Genomic DNA, 27194 nt, shown 5'->3' on the forward strand with positions numbered 1-27194 from the left:
ATGTAGACTGAAAAAAGCTGGTGACATTGGACTGGAGGAATATAAATCTCAGCTACAGGAGGAAAAACAACAAATCAGGAAGGAGCAAAGCAAATACAAACTGACCACAGCCATGAAAAGTTTTATTGAAACTGTATCCAAATGTGACAAAGACAGAAGAGATTTTTTTCTTAAGTGGATGAAATTTCAGCTGAATGCACATTTAGAGTCTGCCAGTCATCTATCTTTACTGCGTAATGAACTGAAAGAGCACTGCGATAAAAAGGAGAAAGACGTGCAGATCATTGCAGACTTAGTTCAGACTTTGCTGGAAAGCTCATTAGGAGTAGAGCATTACATGAGAGAGATGGGACTCATCTATGAGTTCTCAATTAATGGCTCAAGAAACACTGCTGATGAAATATCTTGTCTCCCTGGTTTGGCTGCTGAAATGATGTTGGATGGATTTCCTTTAGAGCTCTTGGATGGAGATGCTTCCAACATCCCAGAGAGATGGGTGACAGATGTGCTGATGGAGCTTCACAAGAAGGTTGGAGAACAGAGCAGACTGTTAGTACTGACTGTGCTGGGTGTTCAAAGTACAGGGAAGTCAACACTCCTCAATACCATGTTTGGTGTGCAGTTTCCTGTCAGCAGCGGCAGATGTACAAGAGGAGCTTATATGCTCTTCCTCAAAGTTGGAGAAGATATGAAACATGAGTTGAACTGTGATTTTATAGTTCTCATTGACACAGAGGGTCTAAAGTCTCCACATTTGGCACAACTAGAAGACAGTGATAAGCATGACAATCAGCTCGCAACCTTTGTGATTGGTTTAAGTGATGTCACCATTATTAACATCGCAATGGAGAACTCGGCAGAAATGAAAGATGTCCTGCAAATTGCAGTTCACGCCTTCTTGAGAATGAAGGAAATTGGGAAAAAGCCAGTTTGTCATTTTGTGCATCAAAATGTTGCTGGAGTTTCAGCTCATGCAAAGAACCTCACAGACAGAAAGTATCTATTGGATCAGCTCAATGAAATGACACAAATTGCTGCTGAAATGGAAAGGAATCCTTCTATTAAAGCATTCACAGATGTGCTGGACTATGACATGGACAAAAACAACTGGAACATCCCAGGACTGTGGCATGGAACCCCTCCGATGGCATCAGTGAGCACAGGTTACAGTGAAGCTGTAGCAGATTTAAAGAGACATCTTTTGGGGACAGTGAAAATAAACAGAAGCAATGAAGTCTCACAGATCCCAGAGTTTCTAGAATGGATTAAAAGTCTCTGGAAATCAGTGAAATATGAGAACTTCATCTTTAGCTTCAGAAACACTCTTGTGGCTCAGGCCTATGACAACCTTTGCAAAGAGTTCAGTCAATGGGAATGGGACTTCAGAAAAGAAATCCTGTCCTGGCAAAAAGATGCTGAGTCGGAAATCTTAAATTCTGACATTGACTCTGAACTCCAACAATCAAATGAATTGGTTGAATCAAAAAAATCAGAGGTGTCAGAAAAAGTAAAATATGAAAAAAGAAAAATGAAGGAAAAACTTATCAACTACTACAAAAAGAAAGGCCAGAATGTAAATCTGATAGAAAAATACAAGATTGATTTTTTCAAAAGCATCACCAGTCTTGCAAAGGAAATCAAATATTCAGTGAACAACAAACTGGATTGTGCACTGCATATAAGAAAATGTTCAAAAGAGGTTCAAGAAATTCTGAGGAAATACAAAGGAGTGATTGAAGACAAGGTCATGAATCTCCTGAGTGAATGTAAAACCTCCACACTGTCTGATGAACAGCTGACACATGAGTTTGAAAAGATGTGGACTGAAGCCACTAAAAATGTGTCTGGCCTGAAAGAGCAAAATATATCTGAAAACATCTTCAACCAGTTGAGAAAAAACTTCCTGAACCGTAATGTCAATGAGGAATTACAGAACATTGGAGAACTAACAGAAATAGGAAAGAGTGAGTTTAAGGCCGGGACTGAGCATGTAAAAAATGTAAAGACCTTCAATCTGTTCCGCAAAAATAAGATAAAAAGATACTTGCAAAACAAAGCTGATGAGGTCATTGAGTCTTGCAGATATCTTGTGGATGATATCGTAAAGACACACAGAGATTATCATGAGTCTTTCACAAAAGATCTTTTGGACAAAATAGATGAGTTCCTCAAAGATATAAGCAAGGATGTCAAAATCAAGTTTGAGTTTGACCTGAAACTTCACATTTGTGGCATTGCCTCAAGGGAATTCCTCAAAATGCACCAAAAATACTTGTCTGATAATAATCCTCAAACTCAGCTGGAGAAATACAAGAGGCAGTATTTGTCAGATTTTCTTGATTTATACAAACAGAGAGATGATTGTCAACGCAAAGCAAATGATTTTGTCAGATGTTGCATCAAACCTGCTGTGGAAGAGTTCATCAATAGATCTTTGGGAATAGAAATTGTGGATGAAATAGTGACAGGTTCTCATTCAGCAGAGTACAGCTCCCGCTCCTTTTTCCAGTACAACATTCAGGAAGAGTTGCTGCAAAAAGATAACTTTAACAGATTTGTCAGGTACATTTGTAAATATGAAATATATGTTAAGGATTGGATATTTCAGCACATCCAGAAACAAATGTCAGAGGACAAAACTTTGTGCAAACTGAAGAACAAGAACCTTCAAGTCATAGTTGATAAAATCACAGCAGGATTAGAGCAGGCCACAAAAGGACCAGATGGTGTTCAACTGCCAGACAACATTAAAAGCATCACAGAGCTCATCAGCAACATGAGGACATATTTGATTAAAGACATCTCAATCTCAGTGGAGGCTGAAAAAACCGCCCTGTTTCAAATCCAAAGCACATGTCATCCATTTATCAACAGCCTCAAAAAGTCAATTAAAGATATGAAAGAACAGCTTCAGGAGGAATTCTCAAAGTCTGAAGACATCACTGAGACTCTGAACAAACTTCCAATCAAACCACAGGATGAGCTTTTCAAGAGAGTGTTTGGTTGTGGAAAGCAATGTCCATTTTGTGAAGTTCCCTGTGAGGCTGGAGGAAGAGTACACGATAAGCATCATGCAGCTGTTCATCGACCACAAGGTCTTGGTAAATACAGGTATGAAGATACTGAGAAGCTGGCTCCAGAACTGTGTACAACTAATGTGTACAGTGACACTTCATTCAGTAACTCAGATACTAAAGGAGAATGGCATCCTTACAGAGAGTATCACACTTACTATCCAGACTGGAACATTCCTCCAGATCCCAGCATAGAGTCATCTGACTACTGGAAGTATGTACTGGTACGATACAATGACAGATTTGCTCAAAAATACAAAGCTAAGCCAGCTGATGTTCCAGAGGCCTGGAAGGAAATCACAAAGGAACAAGCACTGAAGGGGTTAAAAGATGCCTTCAACATAAAGTGAACAATGTAAAAATATCTTAAAACAAAAAGTTTTTGTTTGAAAATATTCAAGATGTTTTCAACCAAAACTGAACAGAAGGACATGATGACTAAACACTTCAGAGCTTTCAGCAGATCAGATCAACACATTAAAAATATGAACTGACTGAAATATTAACATTACCTAAAATATGTTTTCATGTTATATTTTAAATGTTGTTTCTTTTAAATGTGACTTTGTGGTTTGAACTCAAATACAGACTAAACCAGCTGCTGACAGTGAATAGTGTGACATCATTTGATCTGATGAACATGATGAATAATAAATGATGAGTTGAACAAGTTGCAGGGTTGAAAAGCTGGAAGCAGTTATGATCAACTGTTAAACCTGTTTTACCTTTTAAACCTAAATATTACTATTCTACATGATAGTGATGTTGATAATGATAATGAAGAAATAATAATGAAAAACAAAGACTGTTAAAAAAGAAATGTTTTATCAATGTTTTAATATATTCTCAAGTGAATAATGACTAATAGGCACAGTTATGTGCTGATGATGACAATTATAATGACTAAAAAGACCGCATGATATATGATGATGATGAAGATGTCAGCATGGTTCATTCATTGTTCAGAGTTAACTTTCTAATGGTTACTATCAGTCAATGATGAACAAATATTAATACAACTGACTTTTGGTTCTGCTGTTTAGAAGGTGAACATGAAACAAAGAGGAAGAAAGAAAACAAACAATTACTCACACTTTTAAATATTTAACATATTTTTTCTTGTTTATTTTTTTCTTTTGATGTATGTTTGATGAAAGTTAGTGAATAAGAAGTCTTCATGTTTAAATGTTGCCTAAACAAGCCAACTGTGGGAATAATGTGGCACCATCATATCTCTCTGAACTTATTCACATCTACACACCTTCTCCAACTCTCCGATCCTCCTCTGCCAACCAGCTCTCTGCCCCATCTGCCAACTTAACCACCATGGGGTCAAGAGCCTTCAGCCGATCTGCCCCCCCCCCCCCCCCCAAACCCTAACCCCCCTGCCTCAGGAACTCTCTCCCACCAGACATTCGCACTTCAGACTATGTCTCTACCTTTAAATCCCGCCCGAAAACGCAGCTATTCAGAGCAGCATAATCTGTCTCTCACTAACTATGCAATCACATTCTTGTTTATTTATTGTACTAATGCACTAAATGTTACCAGATGTGCTAGTGTTTGATGTACTGTTGTTGTGTTATATGTGCCTTGTAAAGTGACCTTGAGTGCTTTGAAAATGCATTATTATTAAAATGCATTATTATTATTATTATTATTATCTTCTGGTCTGTTGATCATGTTGAACTTCTGACTTACATGTTTTCACACACAATGAATTAAACAAGATACAAAGACGTTGAGCTTTGTCAGTGTTTCTTTAGTCTTCTTTTTTACATGTTGACATACAGTTTAGTTATGTGCATCATGATAAGTGATGGTGATAATATACTGTATGTACAAAGATCATGTGTCTAAATATGTTTCATAATAAATAATTAATGCATAAAACCACCACATGTAGAAATACAAATGAACTGACACCAAACAAGAACTTCAGGTCATTATTGCCATTTTCTAATTTGCTAAGTTCACAAAACCTAAAACAAGGTAGGTCTGTTCTGGACAACTTTAACATCGAAGTTTAACTAATATAACAAGTTTGTTCTTCTTCTCATGCTCGTTATATTTCACACTACCTCCTTCTCTCTCTTCTGCTAGCTCCTGAGAACAGGCTCTTTCTACGGGTGTTTACCGCCATCTGCTGGACGTTTAGTGAAACTGCAACAATAACATTAACATTGGACTGAATATCTGTTAAATTTAAGTAAATGGAAGCTACATATGAATCTGTATATATATAGAAAATAAATGAAGCTTGAACTATTACTACAAGTTACTTATGTCTAATGTAAACAACTATAAACAAATTGATTTAAGGTTGCCCTTGGTAGTTTAGTAGTTTCCGAATTTACCCAGCAACAAGAAATACTATTTTCTGATTGGCTGGTAGGTCGGAACTCAGCTGAGAAATGTGCCTACACCTCGCTGTTCATATATTATATATTACTGTCTGTGAGGTGGGATCTATCACTGCTCAGCGTGAGACTTGAGAGCTGTGATTAACCTGTCAAAATCAGAAGACCGTTTCGTATTGCATGGAAGAAGGTCAATGATGAGTGGCAGCAGCACTGGGATCAGAAAGTAAGAGGAAGACATCTACATTCAATACAAAGCAGAGAGTATTAAGAGAGACAGGAGGGAATGGAGAGGAGGAGGTAATAATGACCAGATTAGAATAGGACACAGCAATTTGAACGGGACTCTTCACATAATAACTGAAACAAGAACTGATGGTAGTTAACCTCTTAAAACACGCTGTTCCTCTTACGGGACGGACCGGATGTTAGGAGGTAGCCACAAGTTCTTCTGAATGTTTTAAACACCAACCCTTAAACATATATATTCATGCCGTACATTGTTAGAAAGCTTAGATTGTCCTGATTCATTCAAGACCACTCACGAATTATATGGTTGCTCACATCCGTAATAGTATTAGCGATTAGCTCGGCTAGCCACTCAGCTAAAGTAAGCTAACAGCTATAATGCTACATACCTTCAAAGTCTTCCCTTTATCCACAACGATCATCTTATGACTCAGGACTTTCTGTACAGCTCGCCAAGTATCCATTCTTGTGAAATATGAAATCCGTTTCCTTCTAACCGGAATACTTTCCTCAATATGTCAACATGTATTTAGTCCAACACGTAACGTAATAACACAAATAACAAACCATATGCGGTCCGTTTACGTCATTTCCTGACCTGCACGTCCATCTCAGAGTACACGTGACTAGATGTTTACGACCGTGAGCCTCTCCTGCTTCTGACGACACCACACACAAGCCAATCGGTGTTTAGGATTAGGCAGTACATGTCTCCAAAGCCAATGAGGACATGTGACCGACAACAATGACGACATGGCTTTGATTGACAGCTGTTCCAGCCAATGGAAATATTCGGTGAAATGAAGTTGATAACCTTTTAGCCAATAGTCTGAGGTTTTCAACGGTGTATGACACTAAGCTATTAGGTTTGGCTGTCCATAAACAAACTCCAAGCGTAGGGGAGAGTGGGGTAATTTGTGCCAAGGGGTAAGTAGTTCCACCCCGGTTATCTAGAAAACCATAGAAGAAGTTGCTCATGTGACCACATATTTTTGAAGAGGCATCCATTTCACTCATCTTGTGAAGAGGGGAGACACTTGGCTTGAGAGGTTGGCACATTTAAGTTCAAAAAACAATTTTTTGCCCTCCAAAGTAAAATTTCTATGATCAAGTTTTTTTTAATGCTGTGTTTGAACAATTGTAGACAACTTTGAAAACAGTTCATACATGTTTTAGTGCTTTAGTAAGCTACAGCATGAGTATATACAGTTAGCATGATACTAGCTCAAAACAGCTGGGGGATACATTTTTTTCAAAATGGTGGGTCTGGGGTAATTTGTGCCAAAGGCCTGGGTTAAGTTGTGCCACTGGGACAACTTAACCCAACTTATGATTATTTATGATATATTACTTAATTGTATTTTATTGTTATTGTATATTGTATTTTTACATTTGATCACTAAAACTATGTGATATTCTTAATTTTAGACCATCATGCCATACAAATACAAATACAAAAAGGAGACGTTGAATCCTTCTATGCTCCGGAGGAGAATTTCACCTCTAGCAGCACAATACGAATGCTTTTATAAGTAAATTGTATTGAATTTGTTTTACTTTTATATAGCATTATCATTTGTGAGATTAAAATGATCTGTTTTACTTCAATTATCAATGGCACAATTTACCCCACTGTATTCTCTCTAATGGCACAACTTGCCCCCTACCGGGGGCAAGTTGTGCCACAGGACACTTTTTTTTCCTAAAGCTATATTTCTCAAACTGTTTGTTTAAGATCCAAAGTAATTGTTCCCAGGGATGCACAGCATCCTAAACTATATGTAGATATCTTAGTTGGAGGCATTACTGTTGTCCCCTTGTTTTAAGGGCACTTTAAGTAAAAATTGGCACTACTTACCCCACTCTCCCCTACACATGTCATTGTAAAGGCAAACCTATGGGCGAGTAAACAACCCCATCATTGTAACCTCTGCCACTCTTTGTCAGTAAGTCACAGAATCACACAGACACTTTTACAAGAATCCTGAGAGTGTTTCCTTTCCAATGATACCAGACACATCTCTGAGTCTCAAACTATGTGGGATCTGTGCTGCTCACAACTTGGGCATGTCGTTTAGGCTAACAGCATAAAAAATAGGGGCGTATGTTAAGTGGTTAACCTGGTGATATTGTACTGAATGAGAATCAGATTTATTAGCAAAGTATGGTTATGTGTAAGTAGTTTGATTCTGCTTTACTTTTTTGAATGTGCTCACACACAAGTTGAACGATAATTAAACACAAATATATCACTTTATGAAGTCTTTATGAAGATGACGTTTTTTGGTAAACTATGAGCAGATTACAAATAGTGTAAAGGTGTAAAGAGTGCTGAAATAAGCACTGTATGATATAAAGGTAAGTTACTTTATATACTGTACATAATGTAGGTGGTTATGTACAGTGTCACGAGTGGAAAGCAGAGATAAATGAAGCTTAACTCTAACACATATGACAAGCTTTCCTGCCTTCTTTCTTTCACGCACGCTCATCTATTTCCTAGTCCAATCTAGTACCTGTCCAAGGGATCGTGATCTTAACTGAGTTGTCGCCTGTCTTTCAACCAATAGCAAAACACAACACTTCATCCTCAGCCTATCATCTTATTGTAGTCTTTTTAAATATGCCTCTTTCCCTTCCCTGGCTTCAGACTGTCATACAGCTGTTTCGTGCCCCCCTCCATCTCCACATCTCCACAGGATCTGCAATCATCTACCATTCTGCCATTTCTCATCAGACTCATCAGCAATCACCACCACCAGTGTCTGGACTTCATGGGGGATCTCTATATGTTTTGCAGACATTCCAGGATGATTCTTCATTGAGTTCAAGTGCCTTTGACTAGACTAGACTTTGTCTATATTTACTAAAGACTTTGTTCTCTCATATATTCACAATAAATACATTTCTTTATTCACTTGTTTCTCCTGATTGACATTTCTTTACTCCAATGGAACTAAACAAACCTGATGAGAATTGACAAAATCAGACAAGAACTGAAGAAGACTAACAAGGCGTGATAAGACTCAACAGAATAATAATCATGATAGTCATAATAATGCATTTTATTTAAAGGTGCCTTTCAAAACACTCAAGGACACCTTGGCACATATAACACAACAACAGTACATCAAACAATATAAATCAGGTAACATTTAGTGCAAAGATAAATAAATAAATAAATATGAATGTGACTACAAAGTGCATTAGTACAATAAATAAACAAGACTGAAGATTGCATAGTCAGTGTGAGGCAGTATGCCACTCTGAATAGGTGCGTTGTCAGGCAGGATTTAAAGGTGGAGACAGAGTCAGAAGTGTGAATAGACTAAGGGCATGTATACACGTAGCCAGTATCTGGAGAAACTGATATATTTTGATACGTTTTTGCCTTTCACCCATTCGGTTCCTAGATGTCACAGACAGAAAATGCATCAATGTCAGGTGTGCAACCTTTGTTTAGGCTTTATGTGATGTATTTTTGCAAGTTTGTGGAGATGAAAACGATCTGGGGTATGTACGCTGTTATTATTGAAAAAAACAAATGGGGGTAAATATTCATTTTTATAAATACCCGGCTACGTGTATAAATGGCCTTAACCAAACAGAAAACCCAGACTTAAATGCACAGGGGTAATGCAAACAGGACACAGGTGAGTAGAACGAGACACAGGTGAAACACATGAGGAAATCAAGTAAGGTGGGAAAACACAGGAAATAGAAATAACAGAAACCAGAAAGTTCAGGCAGGATGTGATAGTACACAGTATAAACAGTCTGCTCAAATATACAGTAATGAATTAAATGTACTGCTTTTTTTGTTTTACCTTTAAACTTAAATAAATATATATAATTTATAGGTGGGTATTACAGTGTGCAGAGTCATAGTGAGTTAACTGATCATAAGAGTGACAGCGAGGGAAAGAACCTGTTCCTGTGTGTGTGGTGGTTTTGGTGCACTAGGCTCTGTAGCACCTCCCAGAGGGAAGAAGGTGACATTACATCCAGGGTGTAAAGGGCAGCTGTTTGAATCAGGGCAAATGTTTTGTTGGTTGATCTTGTGGAGTTTGATTAATTTGCATGGACTAATTATATTTTGGACAGATTTGTAAATAAATTATAAATTGCTTTTCAGTTTTATTTTATTTTATTATCAATCAATTAAACTCTAATTGTAAAGCAGCTTTCAGACAGGTTCAGTGTCATTCAAAGTGCATGTTACAGAAAACATGAAGAAAGAACACATTTAAACAGCGAGGCCTGGTTTATACCCGTCTCAGGTGATCCGAACACATTGGGACAGCAGAGACAAATCGCTGTTCACACCTGTCTCTATTATGCGTCTCCAGCTGACCAGTTGTATCCTAATTATGTTGCTGCTGACATCACTTATGCAAGAAGGTCAGACAGCTCCAGCCGCAGTTATTAAGTCAGTGAGACAAGGATCAGATTAGTTTCTATTAATGCTAAGGAGCAAATAAAAATGTTTCAATATCCATGTACGAGCTATTCTAACTGTTCAGATTACTCCATCCACCTTCATCTGAGCTCATCTCCTTTCTTTCGTTTACAGAAATAAACCTCACATCCTGCATTGATGATGTATTTTCCGGTTAGATCCTGACGCATCAGGACACATTTATACTACAAGTGATATGTGTGGTCTGTTTCCCAGAATACCTCGACAGGGTGTGAGTGCCTTAGAGGTTGTTTACACCTGTATTTATTGCGGCCACTTTTCGGAGCTTCAGTTTAGAGAGAACATGTTTCGGTCTAGTTCAGGTTTTGATAAGTGAATAGAAGTATTAGGAAATAAGAAGTCTGGTTCCACTGGGGATTGAACCCAGGACCTTCTGCGTGTAAAGCAGACATGATGACCACTACACTATGGAACCTGTACTGAAGCATTTTCTGCTCTAATCTGGATATGATAATGTTTCTGACTAAAGTCCAACAGTGAGAAGTGGCTTAGGTGAATTTACTTTAGCTCACAGTAAAGTAATAGAAAATAAACATTAGTGAAGACTGTGACAAAGAAGGACTTGGAGTATTTGAGCAATAACCAACTTTAGCTTTCCTCTACAACCAAGCTGTCATGTATCAGGTAGTGACAGGAGGACAGCCTGTCAACACCAGTCATATAATGTGACTGCTTAAAGGTTCCACTGGGGATTGAACCCAGGACCTTCTGCGTGTAAAGCAGACGTGATGACCACTACACTATAGAACCTGTACTGTAATGTTTACTCCTCTAATCTGGATATGATAGTGTTTCTGACCATAGTCCAGCAGTCAGAAGTGATTTAGGTCAATTTATTTCAGCTCACAGTAAAGAAGTAGAAAACAAACATTAGTGGATACTGATTTGGAGCACTTTTGCTACAACCAACTTTAGTTTTAGTCTGCGACCATGAAGCCATGAATCAGGTAATGACAGGAGGACAGCCTGTCAACACCAGTCATATAGTATAACTCCAGTAAGATAATATGACTGCTTAAAGGTTCCACTGGGGATTGACCCCAGGACCTTCTGCGTGTAAAGCAGACGTGATGACTACTACACTATGGAACCTGTATTAAAGGTCTTACTGCTCTAATCTGGGTATGATAGTGTTTCTGACTAAAGTCCAGCAGGCAGAAGTGATTTAGGTCAATTTATTTTAGCTCACAGTAAAGAAACATTAGTGGAGACTGACTTGGAGCATTTTTGCTATAACCAAAGATGCCATGTATCAGGAGGAGGTCAACACCAGTCATAGAGTATAACTGATTACTGGTTCCACTGGGGATTGAACCCAGGAACCTTTACGAACACTGATGTTACATTAATACACTACAACACGACTGAATAGTCATGTTGAATAATAGTTAAATGGGCAGAATTTTAGATTTTATTCTGAGCTGTTGCCTCAATTTATTCTGCTCATATTAATTTGGGACATATATATCCAAAACAATCTATCTTAATTGATGAGCAGAGTTTTTGAAGTCAATTTACAGCTATGTTTAGATTAGGTTTTTTCCAATGTTACACCAAATCCAGCCATTCATAAAGGGAACATCCTCTGGTTCCACTGGGGATTGAACCCAGGACCTTCTGCGTGTAAAGCAGACGTGATGACCACTACACTATGGAACCACCGATATAAGTGTTTCTAAATCCAAAACCACATTTTAAAGCTGTTTCTTTAAAGTGAGACTATAAATGTATCACGCCTGGATTCATGAAATAGAGTTTAGGAGTTTAGGAGGATTATGTAACTTTTCAAGGTTTTCCTCAGATTTCTCTGCAGCTCCCTGAAAGAAACTGAGCTCTGAGCAGTTTGTCTGTATCATAATGATGTTTGAGCGCCATCTTGTGGCTCCCAGTACACCTACACATCTCTGCTTGCTTTGTTTCTTAGCTGTACAAAACCTACGAACATTATTTCAACCAGCATCAGTAAACACTTAAACTCCTTCATGACTGCACTGATCCAAGTATTACTAAAAACCACAAAGACAACACTAGTTTAAAAACATGAAAACAGGTGTTAGTGGGAGCTGGTGGAGGGTTAGACATGAATCAAGAAAAGCTACCTTATAATATAAAGCTGACTATAGTAAGACTGGTCTAATATTAACTCTAGTTATTAGTATAGTTATTAGTATATTAGTCTTTAGGTTGACAAAAACACAGCAGGGGATTGAACAGAGATGACATGTATAACATTATAAACAGCAGTGATTGAGAAGAGATGAGATTTTGTAGTTATTAATCATGTAAAAGAAAAATACTGGTGGTTCTGTGATGTTGGCATTTCATATGATATATTTAAAAAATGAACGACGCTATCTGTAATATACAAAAATGTTGCCTAAATAGTGATCTTTTCCTATAACACTGCTGTTGGCATTTCAGATATCTGAAAAAACTGCTCCTATCACACAATATCATGTCCTACTTTACCTAAGACATGAAAATATAACATAGTAATAATTATCTAAATGTATTTTATTGAAACTGAAAATTACAATAAATAACTACTTATAAAACTATTTATAATATACCAATCATATTACAACTATTAACTATCAATTTTGACATTTGTAGCATCTATACAAAAGTATAATATAACATAATATTTTCATTTTTGTGCATTTTGAACCACTTCAGGAGTTTGGACGTAGCAGAAAAATTGGAGTTGCTTTTCTATCATTTTCATATTTTGCAAAGTTATCCAGCGAGTCGGATTGGACTCCTTGGCAGGCCGGTTCTGGCCCATGGGCCGTATGTTTGAAACTGTAAAGTTATGTAAACCTTAATATGAAGTGTTGTGTTAAACTGACGCTGAACATGGACATGACATGGTTCATCACTGTCAGCTCGGGTGTTGTCGTGATAATGCAGATATGAAAGTTCACACATTGGCAGGAGGTCAAAAGTTGAATACAGGGTTACTGAAAGTGCAAAAGGGCAGATCACCGACTTAAGTGGAAGTAGTACGGAGCTGTAGGTGCATAGAAACCGTTTAACAGGAAGCCCAAGCGTAGCAGCAAGCGTAGCAGCAAGCTCTTTTACAGGAAGCAACTCCAGACACATAGCTATTTTAAAAGGCAATAGACAAAAAGATGGTATGATAAGAATATTAAACCTTTACACAGAAAACAGTCAGAAATATACCACATGCCCATAGCTGATTATTGGCTGACACCAAAAAGAACCATAGCAACAAGAACCAACCAATAAAACTGCAAAACCAGAACAGCACCCTAACTGCAGTTGAATAGAAGGGATTGTAAATATACATTCAAGGCTTTTTCTATGGAACTCCCGAGTGAAGTAGATTAAGTCCGCAGCTGTGCATTCAGTTCTTTGCTTTGTCAATAAATCCTTTGATCTTTAAACATCGAGAGTATCCCTTTCCTCAAATGAAGAAGACAAGGTAACAAAGTAATAAAGCAATCATTCAATACAGTAATAAACCAACCAATGAGCACTGCTAAACATTTGCTGACCTAATAACAAATTAAACACAGTCAGTTCTACTACCAGGTGTCTTCACTGTACAAATGTCTCCACCAGCAGCTTATAGGCATTCACAGGAGTTAAGGCACTGTTACGAAAAATTATCTCAAAGAGGCACAGAGTCGTTGAAGTTTCGAGTGTTTATTCGTCTTTCAGCAAGGAGACAAGTCTTCCACAGTCGTACAGAGTTGTCTGACTAAATACATGAAGCAATAGTTCTTTTATAGTCTTAATACATGAATCAAGCTGTGACAGGCGTCCCTTTGATAATATAACGCTACTATAATTACGACATAGTATCAAGATTAAATAACAGGAAACACCAGCTGGTTCTCTGAGAAGACGATATTTAGGTACTTTTCTTGGTCTTGATAAGCGGAAGTTCATATAGAAGTCAGAGACTGAGTTCATATGGAGGTCATATACAGCACTGCAATATTTTTCTAACAAGTACACACATTTAAACAAAACATATCTCACAGTCTCTTTCTTCCCTTCATGGCATCCCGAGCCATTATTTGCAGCCTTGCAAGTTTTAGAGTTTGTCTAAATGTTGGATTTTATTTTATTGCTCAGTGTATGTACGCTGGAAATGCTGTATGTTTATTTTTACCTTGGCGAGAAGAAACACAGTAGTATTTAATACATTTAGAAGCAAAACAGAATTACACCCTTGCAAGCATTGGGTCATTTATCTAGTGTGAGTAAGTGGTGTGTACGTGACCTGAACCGACAGAGGAGGTCAGTGAGAAAATAAAGACAAAAACAGAAAAAGTAGAAGTGTACGTTGCAAATTACGTAAGAGGTGTCTGAACTGTCAGCAAACCAAAGAACCGGACAAGAGGTGATTCTGTGGTTAATATGTGTGGGTGTGTAAGCGTGTATGTGCCATGTCCAAAATGTACATGTATGAGCATTTGCAAATTATAGAGAGCCAAACAAACAACAACCCAATTAAACAATTAAACATATGACTAAATTGTATGTGGTATTTGAAACTCCCTGTATCTTTTTAGTTTTTTAACTTCTAGATCATCCAGAGCTATTTTTCCGAGGGTTTGCTCAATTATCAGTTTGTAGCTTTAGGAGATAAAAATACTGGCTCTGAATGTTCTGGAAATTTTGGGGGTGAGGCCTGTTGCATTGTTCAGGGACAGGTGCGAATGGTCTTGAATGTGAACCTGTAAGTGCTCTAAGGAGATTATGTTCCTTTCATAAATGATCATGGAGGGTTTGCCCATGTAGCACCTTGTAGCATTAGGAGAAAGAAAAACAGGCTCTGGATGTTCTGGATTTTCGTTGCATTGTTCAGGGACAGGTGTGAATGGTCCTGAATGTGAACCTGTAAGTGCTCTGGGGAGATGCATGTGTTTCTTTTAGTATGATAAGTAGAGAGCAGAATACTATCACTGCAAGTTAACATAGACTGGGACCGCGGCCGGCAGCTCTCCACGTCCTGCACAGAGGTCAAAGGTCAACAGACATCAGGTTACTGTCTCAAAGTCAAACACTCTGAGCTGCCTTTAATTTTACACTGCACACATTATGACAACCTTCATTCAAACCACATTGAAAGTGAACATGGCTAAGAAGTGGCAAAACGAAAAAGTTTGTTAAATTTTTCCAGTATTTTTATTAATAACTTCTTATTCATAAAATTGTTGTGTGATTATTACTGATGATATATACTGTTATGGGGCTAAGGAAGCAATCAACCCTGCAAATGAATGCGTATATGTTCTGTATATATGTTCAGACAAAGTGAGTACAAATACAGAATTTCCCTAAAAACTTACTAAAATGTAAAAAATGTGAAAACTCTTCTCCTAAAACAATATCGGAGAGGTCAAAAAAAGTTTTGCTCATTTTTTTCTATATCTGGGTCTTACAGGGTTAATATGTGTGGGTGTATAACCGTGTATGTGCCATGTCCAAAATGTACATGTATGAGCATTTGCAAATTATAGAGAGCAAAACAAACAACAACCCAAAAACACAACGAACTGACCTGCAATTCCCGTCACAGTCAGTAGGTGGTGCTCTGCTGCAGGGAGGAGACTGCAGCCGGATGTAAACTGTAAATGCTTTATGTTAGTTTTAACTTAGCTTTTCTAGAGATTTTAGAACAGTTGTCTTTTAACTGCACTTACCAGAGTGTTTTGGGAAGCTTTTCAAGACTGGATATCTGAAAAGGACATTCAATCGCCCAAGCTGGAATACAAAGACATTAAGTATGGAGTTATAATACAAAACAAAAAACGAGAAATGATGTATAACACCTTAATTATTATCGCCAAACAATTTATCCACAGATTCATAAAGTGCCATCCACCGTTCTTAGTTTATATGAATGAAATAACAAACTTTCTGATTAGACCTCTGACTTTTATTTCAGTTATTTATTTGATTTTGAATGTAATGCCAGATTTTGATTAATAAAGTTGAGGGGGAAAAAAGTGTTAACCTCTCTCATATCTTATCTATACCAGTAGGTGGTGCTCTGCTGCAGAGAGGAGACTGCAGGTTCGGCTGGCTCAGCTCTGCAGAAACAGACGAGCTCCGACGAGGAAAAGACCTGAACTCCAGTCCTCTCTCCACAAACCCACCACAGGTACTAACAAAACAATTGTTCTACCTGTGAATGTTGTGGAAAGTTTAATTTATGTTGTGCAAGAGTTGAATGAGTGTTTGCAGGACTGTGTTTGTTAATATGTGAGAAACTGTAGGAATTAGAGTAAAGTGAATGAGTGTTTTGATTCACATTATTGGTATTTTGAGTTAAACCAAGTGGAATATATGTAAAATTATTTTGAATTCATGCATATTTAATTTCCTTCATGCAGAATATTGTATATTATTTATCTGTATATGTTTGGCTTTAGTGAATTTGCACTTTAGATAGATGCTGTACTGTCGTGTTCAAATTTGAAGAAAGCGATGCAGGCAATGTTGGAAAGTTATTTGACAAAGTAAAAACTTATTTCCTACATTATGCCTGATTACAATTGATTAATAAAAGGATGCAAAACCTCACAGTACACAGACAGAAACCAGCTCTGGTCTGAACAAGACAATAACTTTGGTTCTCTATCGGTCCACAGTTTATATTGGACAACTATGTTAATGTTACCCAGAAATGACTCGAGACAAGAGTTGGTTCGGACACAGTTTAGTGTTTTTTTTTCTTTTTCTGTTGGGTTTTTTTTTATCCAAACTAAAGCTTGTTATAATCTTCTGACAATTGTTGAAGAAAAAAAATACTCAAGTTCTTGTTCAATGTTGGATGTTTATTGACATCCTTGGACATCTGTGAATGGACCGACTTACAGCAAAAGAAATGGAAGCATTTTATACAGTGGGGTCAATTCACTAATCAGCAAGTGAGACGAAACAAAATGGCAGGAAGGGAGGGCATTTGCATTCAGACAGGAACCAGGGCCATCTTACTGAGGGGGAAGTGCTTCTTGGCCAGTTAGTGATAACACAGGGGGGGGGGGGGGGGTTACTGTAGCAAAAGGTAAAGTCATCAGGGGGCAGGGATGATCAAAGGCCTATCTCCTCTCTAACAAACCAACATTTCTTCCTTACGTGTTTCTTACTGATTGTTGTGATGGAAAATTATCATGCTTTAATGCTTTAAGACATTGTTGATCTCACTGTATCTGTTGCCATAGTACAGAGTTTATTAAGAAGGTCATGACGGCTGAAAGTTTCTTTGTTTTCATTAATGTTTCCATGTATGGCACAAACTGTTTAGTTTAGTTTAGCCTCAAGGACAGATACACATTCCTCCGGCGAGACAGGCGATCTATAATAACCTGATTCTAAACTCATTATCAGCCTCAGAACACTTTGCACTCTAACTGTTCTGATCCTCTTAAAACACACAAAGACAAGTTACAGTAGTATGATTTTTATTTTCTCAGATTTCCATCACATGGTTAATAACTTGTGTATCTGTTCGATGCTATATGTACATCACTTAGTATAAGGAGCAAAACATCTAAGACAGTTTTTAACTAAAGCTTGTTGTGTCTGTGTTATATTGACTCAAACTGGGTACAATTTCACACCAGTAATTCTTGTGTGTGCATAAAGGTTTAATAAATACATAAATAACTGGATAAATAAATGTTTAGTTTTAATTCTGTTAGAAAAATAAAATGCTTCTACAGCTTTGTTAAAAGAACACATTGTATGAGGTCATTCTGCCCTTGTTAGTCGAGGACATTAAGCTCATGTGATTCACATCATTGTCTTGTCTACATGGTGTTTCTTGTTGTCGGCATGGGGGAGATTAGACAGTCTTGGGACCGCATCCAAATAGGAAAGCCCCTCCACAAATTGTACAATCCTCTCTCCCTTTAAAGCCAGACAACTCTGTACTGCTGTATCTGACTTGTCTCCTTACTGCCAAAAATAAAATAAACACATGAAGGCCAAAGTCTTCTCTACGATGCTATTAATAGAAAAGGAGTCAAATTTAAATATTTTGAATCTAAAAATGCTCTGATCAGTGAAATACTCATGATATGTTGCTGAAATCACAGTATGCATTTCTCAAACTATTAAATTTAAATGTTGGTATTAAATGATAAATCTTTATTATTCGGTTTGTCAGCATATATATTTCATAAAGACTATAATAGAAATGTTATGTCTTAGTTTAGTTATGTTTTAATGTAGTTGTGTCTGATGGAGACTTACTTAAAGGGGAATGGAAGACAAAGGCAAGAAAAATGCAGAAATGAAACTCTGAAACTCTGTGGTTTGACAACTTCCCCTTTTATTTACATTTATTATAAATATTTTATCTATTATTTGAAGTTTCTCATGTTTTAATGTTGTTTTTTATTTTATTGTCCTGTGTATGTAGGCTGAAAATGCTGTATGTTAGTTTTTTTTTTAAACAGACCTCACCAATAATAAACTTTTCTCACATCTTTTACGTCAATGTAGTACAGCTTCAGGTCAGTAGGTGGTGCTCTGCTGCAGAGAGGAGACAGCAGCTTCGCTCAGCTCTGCAGAAACAGACGAGCTGTGACTTCATGCAGACCTGAACTCCAGTCCTCTCTCCACCAACCCACCGCAGGTACTAAACACTCATTTTTCTACCTGTGAATGTTGTAGAAAGTTTTGTTTATGTTGTGCAAGAGTTGAATGAGTGTTTGAGGGACTGTGTTTGTTAATATGTGAGAAACTGTAGGAATTAGAGTAAAGTGAATGAGTGTTTTGATTGACATTATTGGTATTTTGAGTTAAACCAAGTGGAATATATGTCAAATTATGTTGAATTCATGCATATTTATTTTCCTTCAGGCAGAATGTTTTATGTAATTTATCTTTATATGTTTGGCTTTAGTATTTATTGAATGCTCTCAGATCAGAGTTCAGAGAGGCTCTGTATACAGAATTGTTTGCAACTCTATACAAAAATAAACGAGCTCTGGCCTAAAAAACAAGGCAGCTTTATTTATATAACGCATTTCATACTCAGAGACAACTCAATGTGCTTTACATAAAAACAAAACATTTGACAGCAAAAAATATACAATTAAAAAGATACCATAGTATGTATGATAGAAAAATTAAATACAAGACCGAGGCTGAAACCAAGTTCAAAAGTCAAAGTTACTTTTATTCTTGCAAGAAGGAGCGAATCAACAGACACAGTCTATAACCGCGATCAGCAAATGCTCGGAGGGCAGTCCTCTGAGTACAAGCTTTATACATAACAAAAAGTAACAGCCAGGTGGTGGCCTGTTTTCCCTCTGGAGGCCATCCCGCGCCGTCTCCGCCATCGAGCCTCCCCCACCACTGCGACCTTCACATTCTCTTAGTCCAAACAACTCATAACATATGATGGAAATTTACTGCAGTAAGCAGCAAGTGTTAGCTTTATGACCCTCTAATGGGCCCAGCACCCAGTAAGTGTACTGTGACTTCTTCCAAGCACAAACACAATAACTCTACATGTGTGGAATACAAAGTATAATGTATACACTTTAAACACTGTCATAAAAGTAATCACGCTAACTACTCTAACACATACTAATATAATGCATAAAAGTACAATCACCAATAAACTGAATATAATGCTGCAAACGGATTGTAGAAATGTAAGAATGAATATAAGACATTTGTATTACTGGTTATAGGAAATGCAAAATGAATATATTATATTATATATTTGTATTTTCCCATCATCATGCATATTTATTTTCCTTCAGGCAGAATGTTTTATATTATTTATCTTTATATGTTTGGCTTTAGTATTTATTGAATTTGCTCTCAGATCAGAGCTCAGAGAGGCTCTGTATACAGAATTGTTTGCAACTCTATACAAAAATAAACAAGCTCTGGCCTAAAAAACAAGGCAGCTTTATTTATATAACGCATTTCATACTCAGAGACAACTCAATGTGCTTTACATAAAAACAAAACATTTGACAGCAAGAATTGGAAGCATAAAAACATACAATTAAAAAGATACCATAGTATGTATTTATCAAACTATTAACATATATTAAATTCTAAATCTTTTTAACATTTCATAAGACTGTAATGAAAATGTTAGGCCTTAATTTAGTTATGTTTTAATGTAGTTGTGTCTGATGGAGACGTACTTAAAGGTGAAATGGAAAATTTAAAGACAAGAAAAATGAACAGAAATGAAACCGTGTGGTTTCACAGTTGGTATTAAAATCAAACTCCTCACCCACCAAACCCAAAGCACCCGGAACTGTTGCTCTTAGGCAGACTTAGGCATATATGTAAGTGTTTATCTGTAGTCAGGGCTCATTTGTCTGCACAGACTCTTGGGTAAATCTTTTGTGTGTAAATAAATGAATAATCTGCCATTAGGTGTTTTACTTTGGTGCATACATGACCGTGAAGGCTACCTGATCCTGAAATAGTGGAGCTTGTTCTGACCTTTGGGGTCGATGGAGGAAACTCTGTTATATTACAGTTTATACATGGATACTGTCACCAAACACTTAACCATTATATACTGTTCATATTGTGACCCTTTACTGGAGCAGGTCGTTCCTTTTGTAATTAGTCCCTGTACCAAATGTATTGACAGCTATAATTATTTTAAGGGAATTTTCCATATTTTGGAGTCAAGCATGGGCCTTGACGTCACAGTAAAGGCAGCACTATCATCTTGGCAGAAAGACATACTGTTTCTTTCCTTGAGACAGTGAAGGCAGCGGTTTGTCGTGTTTTGGGGAAAGCGTTAGTCACTTTGATAACAGTGGCGCAGCACTGCTGTGGCACCCAACGTCAGAGGATATGACTATCTGACTCCATAAACCCACAGATGGGTAACTGTGTTTCTGTGTTTGTAGAATAACAAATTACTGTAGATACATTAAGTCTGATCATTTATGGGTAGAGAGTATTCATGGTTCTATCTGTGAAAGCCTAAAGATGGTCCAGAGTCGTGGTGGCATCATACATTAGACGGTGTATTGATAATACTCTGATTCTCCTCGGCCGAGCTTCAATAAATACTTTCAGCGCCAGACATCCTAGACTACTATACACTTTTCTCTACTAGTGAAGTTAACAATTGAAAACAAATTCTCCATAACAATTATCTTTTTTATTTATTGAAAGTGGATGTTGCAATGAAATCTGAATGGTAGGATTCATTATGACCATTAACATTTTCCACTTTTACACTTTAGGAAAGGTCACCAACTGTCAGGCTTAAATAATGTCATTTAGGGTGTTTTCATTGCTTTTAAATGTTCAAAATGACCTGAACAGTATGAAAGGGTTAAAACACATACAAGATCACTTCTTAGTGAGCAGTTCAGGTCATGCTAGCTGGGAGGGGAGAAAACATGAGCACTCTGGGTCAGAGCGAACTCCAATTAAAAATAATGAGAATAGCTTTTGTTACCCATCCAAGGCTTCCACCTCAACACATTTTCTCTGCAGCACTGAGATAAAACATCTTATCAGGGTCATAGAGACAGAGGCCCTGCAGATGAAATCATAATGGCAAGACTTTACTTTGTTAACATATAGCCCATAAATTGAACATTTTCCTTCCACTGCCAATCTGTGTTTACTCCTGGAGCGTTAGACACCAAACTAGACAAGCTAAATTCGAACTATGTTTGTTTGAAGATGTTTGATCTCTGCTAAAAAATGATGATGTTTCATGATGTGACAACACTGGTTAGGTTTAGGCACAAAAACCACTTGTGATGAATGTCAGGTGTCTTTTAAAAGGTCTTCATTAGCAAACAATGGGCTAAGAGATGAACTATGGTATGGTATAGTATATTATGGTATATTATAGTATAGTATAGTATGGTATAGTATAGTATGATATAGTATAGTATGGTATGGTATGATATAATATGGTATTGTATAGTATGGTATAGTATATTATGATATAGTATAGTATGGTATAGTATGGTATGGTGTGGTATAGTATAGTATGATATGGTATAGTATAGTATGGTATAGTATGGTATAGCTTACGGCATGAGATTTGATGACAGGAAGAAAAATGTGGAGAAACAGACCTTAAGTGAAAAGTAAAAGTCATTTTACTTGCAAAGCTAATTGGCTGCTGGCAGCTTTATGTTCACTGCACAGACATAAAAGTGGTGTCAGCCTTCTCTTAACAAGAATGCAAATAAACTTACTTTTAAAAAAAAGTCAAACGATTCCTTTCATGTACCTGCATTTCTAGGAGAGGGTCGAGAAAGTGGACAACTATCGCTGGACAAAGTGACTGAGCTGTGAATCAACCACCGCTGCAGAACAGTGAGTAAGTCGACCTCATAATGGGGTCCAACAGTTCAAAAGGTCAGTGGCAGGGAGAGTTTCAATGTCCCAAAAGACCTAAACATTTACAAAAGAGGATCAAGGACATCCTGAAGCAACAGAAACAAAAAGAAGGGCTGAGTGTTCCACCTGGCAGCCCGGCTGACACCGTCGCACAGCAGGCAGGAGATTACTTTGTTTTGCCTTTCTGCTTTGATATGTGCAGTGAGACCGATGGGAAGTGGCCTTTAGGGGGTTCGTTTGCCCCGAGTAAAATTAAACTGCTGAGGGAAATGGTGAGTGAAGAGAAGCTGTATCTTGACTGGGATCATATGTACATGCGCGTATGTGTTTCCAAGTGGGAAGAAATAGCCAGAAAGCATAAACCACCAAAACCACCAAAAGTTAACTGTAAACCTTCCTCTGCCTCAAACAACTGTGGTAAACAAAAGCGTGACGAGAGGTTGTGTTCAGTTGTCGACATAATCGCTGCTCATACCGCTGCTGAAAATATCCCCCAGCTCATGGCCGCCCTGCAGATTCAGAGCACTGTCGAGCAAAAGATAATGAATACATTTCCAGGTAGAGTCAGGAAACAAGCCACCGCCTTGATTCACTGGTGGATCAGCTTACAATCTCATCCAAGTGTTGAGGGTTTGCTCAGTCAGCTGAAATGTGGGGGTCTAAATGTAGATTGGCTCATTCAGGAGAAACGCGAGTCACCTCCTCAGCTGCATGTACAAGCTGCTGATGAACAGCCAGCAGATATTCAACATGAGAAAGCAGAGGAAAGGATAAAAGAAAAGGAAATAGCCAGAGAGCATGAACCACCAAATCAACCAGAAGCTAGATCTAAACCTTCCCCTGCCTCAATCAAACAGGTCAAACAAAAGTGTGATGAGAAGTTGCGTTCAGGTGTTGACACCGATGCTCACACCAGTGCTGCAGATGTCCCTCAGCTTTCAGATGGAGGATTGGAGGAGGAAAGAAGGAATGAGGGTGGAAATAATTCTCAGATAATTATCTACGTGACAGAAAAGCAAGTTGAGCATCGAGAAAGTGAGAGGGCCATGGATGCTAAATGGTTCTTAAAAGAGTTCAGCGGCCATTTAACAAACATGCCTGACCCGTTTATCAAACCGAGAGACTTCCACACATGGCTGCGCATTTTTTGCCTTCCCTTTAATATGACTCCTGCCAACATCAACATGTTACTGGACTTAGCTTACAGTTACAGGTGGGAAAAGGTGAAGCACAATTTCCACATCCCCAGTGCTAATTGGTCAAACATCGATTCCTTGAGAGAATGGCTAGATGGCGACTGCTATAAGTCTATTAAAAAAACTGCGCAGGAAAACGTTGACATGTCCACCGTCATGAGATGCTATCAAAAACCAAACGAACCGCTGGCAGATTTCTTGCAGCGTTTCCAACAGGTGTGGGATTCCACTGTTGGTTTAGGGATGGATTACAACAGTGAGTTTGCAGTTTCCATTCTTGTAGGTTGCATACAATCTGATGTCGCCAAGATTTTCAAAGAGAAAATGATTTCCTGGCCATTTTTAACCTTTGCTCGGGCCGAAAATGTGTTGTTAGAAATGGAGCATCGCGGCATGTTTGAGTCGAATAGCAGAGCCTTGCAAACGTGGTCCAGAGGGTCGAGACACCCTCGCAGAGATAAGAGAGGGGATCAGTGCTTTTACTGTGGAAGGTTTGGACACTGGGCTCGAGAGTGTAGAGCGAGGTTTCGTCACCATGCTCTTACATACGAAGAAACATATTAAAGTTGCTCTACCTGCTGCTGTCATTTCCTCCACACTGATAATCTTCTTAACTCTGATTAAAGTTGCTCTTCAATGCAGATTGAAGCCCTGATGTTTGACTTGCAAGCAGCATTTCTAGTAAGAATAAATATGTGTTCTGATTGACATACCACAGAAAAGTGTGTTGTTAACCACCCTGCCAAATTTGAATGATTAAAAATAAATAAATCGCCAAATATATGAAATTAGGGTTCAAAGTTGTATAAATATATTCTTTTACTAATTAACTTTGATCAGACAATACTAAAACATTTGCTTATCTCATCAAAAAATGTAGAGAGATGCTATGTGTTGCTTTCTCAAATTACATGTTTTTCTGTTTTATGTAAAGCACATTGAGTTGCCATTGTGTATGAAATGCGCTATATAAATAAAACTGCCTTGCCTTGCTGATTCTAGAAGTTCACCATTAGTTTAAGACCTCTAGTTCAACCCAAAAATATAGAAGTGAGAACATGTATTCTATTTCAAGCTAAGCACAAAAGGCCATATCTGCTGATATGGAGGAAGTAAGTAAACAATGCGAGACAGTAGCTGGACAATTTATGCATCTCCTCTGCTCCTCTGTAGGATTTATGGTTCTTGTGGAGTGGTCAAAGGAGAAGCTGAAACTAAATACAATCCATTTTTGACTGCTCCAGACCTTATGGCGCTTTTCCACTACAAAGTTCCAGCACTACTCGGCTCGACCGGACTCGACATGGTTCCAAGAACGATCTTCTCCATTACAAAAAAAAGGTACCCTCTCAACATGGGCGGGGTTGTGATAGCACGGCCAGGTACTATCCCTAGTGGAAATGCAAAAAGAAAACAGTCGGATCGAGCCGAGTCGAGTCGTGCTGGAACTGTGTAGTGGAAAAGCGCCATTAGTCATCAACTTAATTAAATAAATGTCACATACACATATGATATGGAAAGTCCCACAAGAAAGACAATAGCGACAAGTGTGAACCAATGAGGTAGTGGCACATAGCATCACCCTAAACTGCAAGGTATAAAGGGAATTAAAATTGCAAAGTCAGGGCGTCTTCTGCAGAACTCTTGGACGAAGTAACAATCATTATTCTGAAATGCTAGTCTGCATAATGAGCTTTTCTACTTTTGGTATATTTTACATATTTTTGATGCTATTATGATACTTTTGTACTTTGATTTAAGTCTAATTTTGAATGCATGACTTTTACTTATTTCTACCGTGTGGTCATGTGACTTTTACTTAATTAAAATATCTGTGTATTTCTTCCACCACTGGTGTTACCCTCCATCCCTGTCTTCCAAACCACAACCTTCTAACTATTGCAAGTTATGTCCTTTGTTCTTTCACCATGTTTACTGTCTATCTCAATGTTAACCACCAAAAAAGTAAAAAGTGCCTTAAAATTTTAAATGCAATAACATATTGTCTGATATTTTCCTTTTTTGAAACCCAACAGCAAAGACTAACAGGAAACATGGAAATCAAGGAATAAGGAAATGTTATGGTCTGCATCTTAACCAGTCAGCCACCATCAGGCCCCCCATTGTTTAGTCTGCATCTTTTTCCTTTTTTTTTAACTCAAATGGATAGGTGTGACTATCAGTAAATCAGCAGAAAATTATTTGGGAACTGTTATATAAAATTAATGATCTACCCTTAAAAAAGGAGACCGGATACGAAATATCAAAGTTTAAGTTGAATTTTTTTTAGCTTGTACAAGTGGAGCGTTTTACCAATGCAACAGAGTTACAATAGAAAAGGCTCCTCGTGGAGCGTTGTCAGATAGTTTTTATGCTGTTCTCTACCTGGGCTGTCCTCAGCCACCTCCCATAACTGACAAATATTTCCATAGATAGCATAACGGTCTCTCAACAGTTGGCAAACATATTCCCTTAATCAGTAGACAAGCAGAAGTTCAAAAAGTGCACACATGGAGTTGAACTCTCTTTCTGCCAGTCTCAGCAAACTGTTGAGACAGAAAGTATTAAAACAGTCATGTAAAAACAGGAACACACACATTGTATGATTTAAGACATCTGAATTACAGTATGCTCCTAATTTTTTAACAGCAACTATTTTTGATAATCAAATCATCTTTAAAGTCCATTTCTATGCAAAATACCAGAAATGTGTTGGTTTCAGCTTCTGAGATGTGATGACTTGATCCTTTTGAATAACTTTGCATTTTGGACTAGTAATATAGAGTAGGCATTTTAAACTATTTTCTGACCGATTAATCAATGATGAAAGTATAGTTGCATCTGTAGCGAATTATGGATATTAAAATTAGCTCTCGTAATCAGGGGCACCACCTTCGTAAGAAGGAAAAGATTTTTTTGTCCCTGGGGAGGGCTCGTGTGTCAGACAGATTCATCACAGCTACTCTGAGGATCTAATTTCCAGCTTTTTTACCATGAAACTTTTCATCATCATCATTCATTCAGTATTTAATCCTGATTATACAATGCATACTATAACTTATTAACACAGAACACATGATGTATTATTCTGGCATTGATATGACATCGGCTTGATTCATTAAAACCTGAAGAGGACTAATATGATCAAGCATAACACATTGTTATTCTACTTATTCCATGATAGATAATTGATTATCACCATAATGTAAGCATAGCATCAATGTAACACTTTCTCATTTTCATACCAAAATTTGTGTTGATGAAAGGAGAAAGTATAATCACAGTTCTTCAAATACACATTTATCTGTGATCGCTGTAATAGCTGTTGCAGTGGAGGTTTCTTTAGGTAATTGATAATGATATACATAATTGGTATTGTTTAAACCATACTTTTTACTAAGATGTTCTTGTTTAAGTTTTTTAACACTCATTGTCTCACTTTCATGCTGTGTGTGGTTTCAGGAGACAGTCGGGAATGTGTATTTGAATTTAT

General features: G+C 37.6%; 1 protein-coding gene and 4 non-coding genes across 5 annotated transcripts in view; all 5 read right to left on the reverse strand.

Moving 5' to 3' along the window:
- LOC128358604 (interferon-induced very large GTPase 1-like) overlaps positions 1-27194 on the reverse strand; it is a 232892-nt gene that overhangs the window by 104585 nt on the left and 101113 nt on the right. The gene's annotated exons all lie outside the window — the stretch shown is intronic.
- On the reverse strand, positions 10506-10578 carry trnav-uac (transfer RNA valine (anticodon UAC)). Its single transcript has one exon. It is a non-coding gene; the product is annotated as a tRNA-Val (tRNA).
- On the reverse strand, positions 10841-10913 carry trnav-uac (transfer RNA valine (anticodon UAC)). The gene has a single exon. It is a non-coding gene; the product is annotated as a tRNA-Val (tRNA).
- Positions 11183-11255, reverse strand: trnav-uac (transfer RNA valine (anticodon UAC)). Its single transcript has one exon. It is a non-coding gene; the product is annotated as a tRNA-Val (tRNA).
- Positions 11750-11822, reverse strand: trnav-uac (transfer RNA valine (anticodon UAC)). Its single transcript has one exon. It is a non-coding gene; the product is annotated as a tRNA-Val (tRNA).

This window comes from Scomber japonicus, chromosome 1 (genome assembly GCF_027409825.1).
Source record: "Scomber japonicus isolate fScoJap1 chromosome 1, fScoJap1.pri, whole genome shotgun sequence".
Classification (NCBI taxonomy): domain Eukaryota; kingdom Metazoa; phylum Chordata; class Actinopteri; order Scombriformes; family Scombridae; genus Scomber; species Scomber japonicus.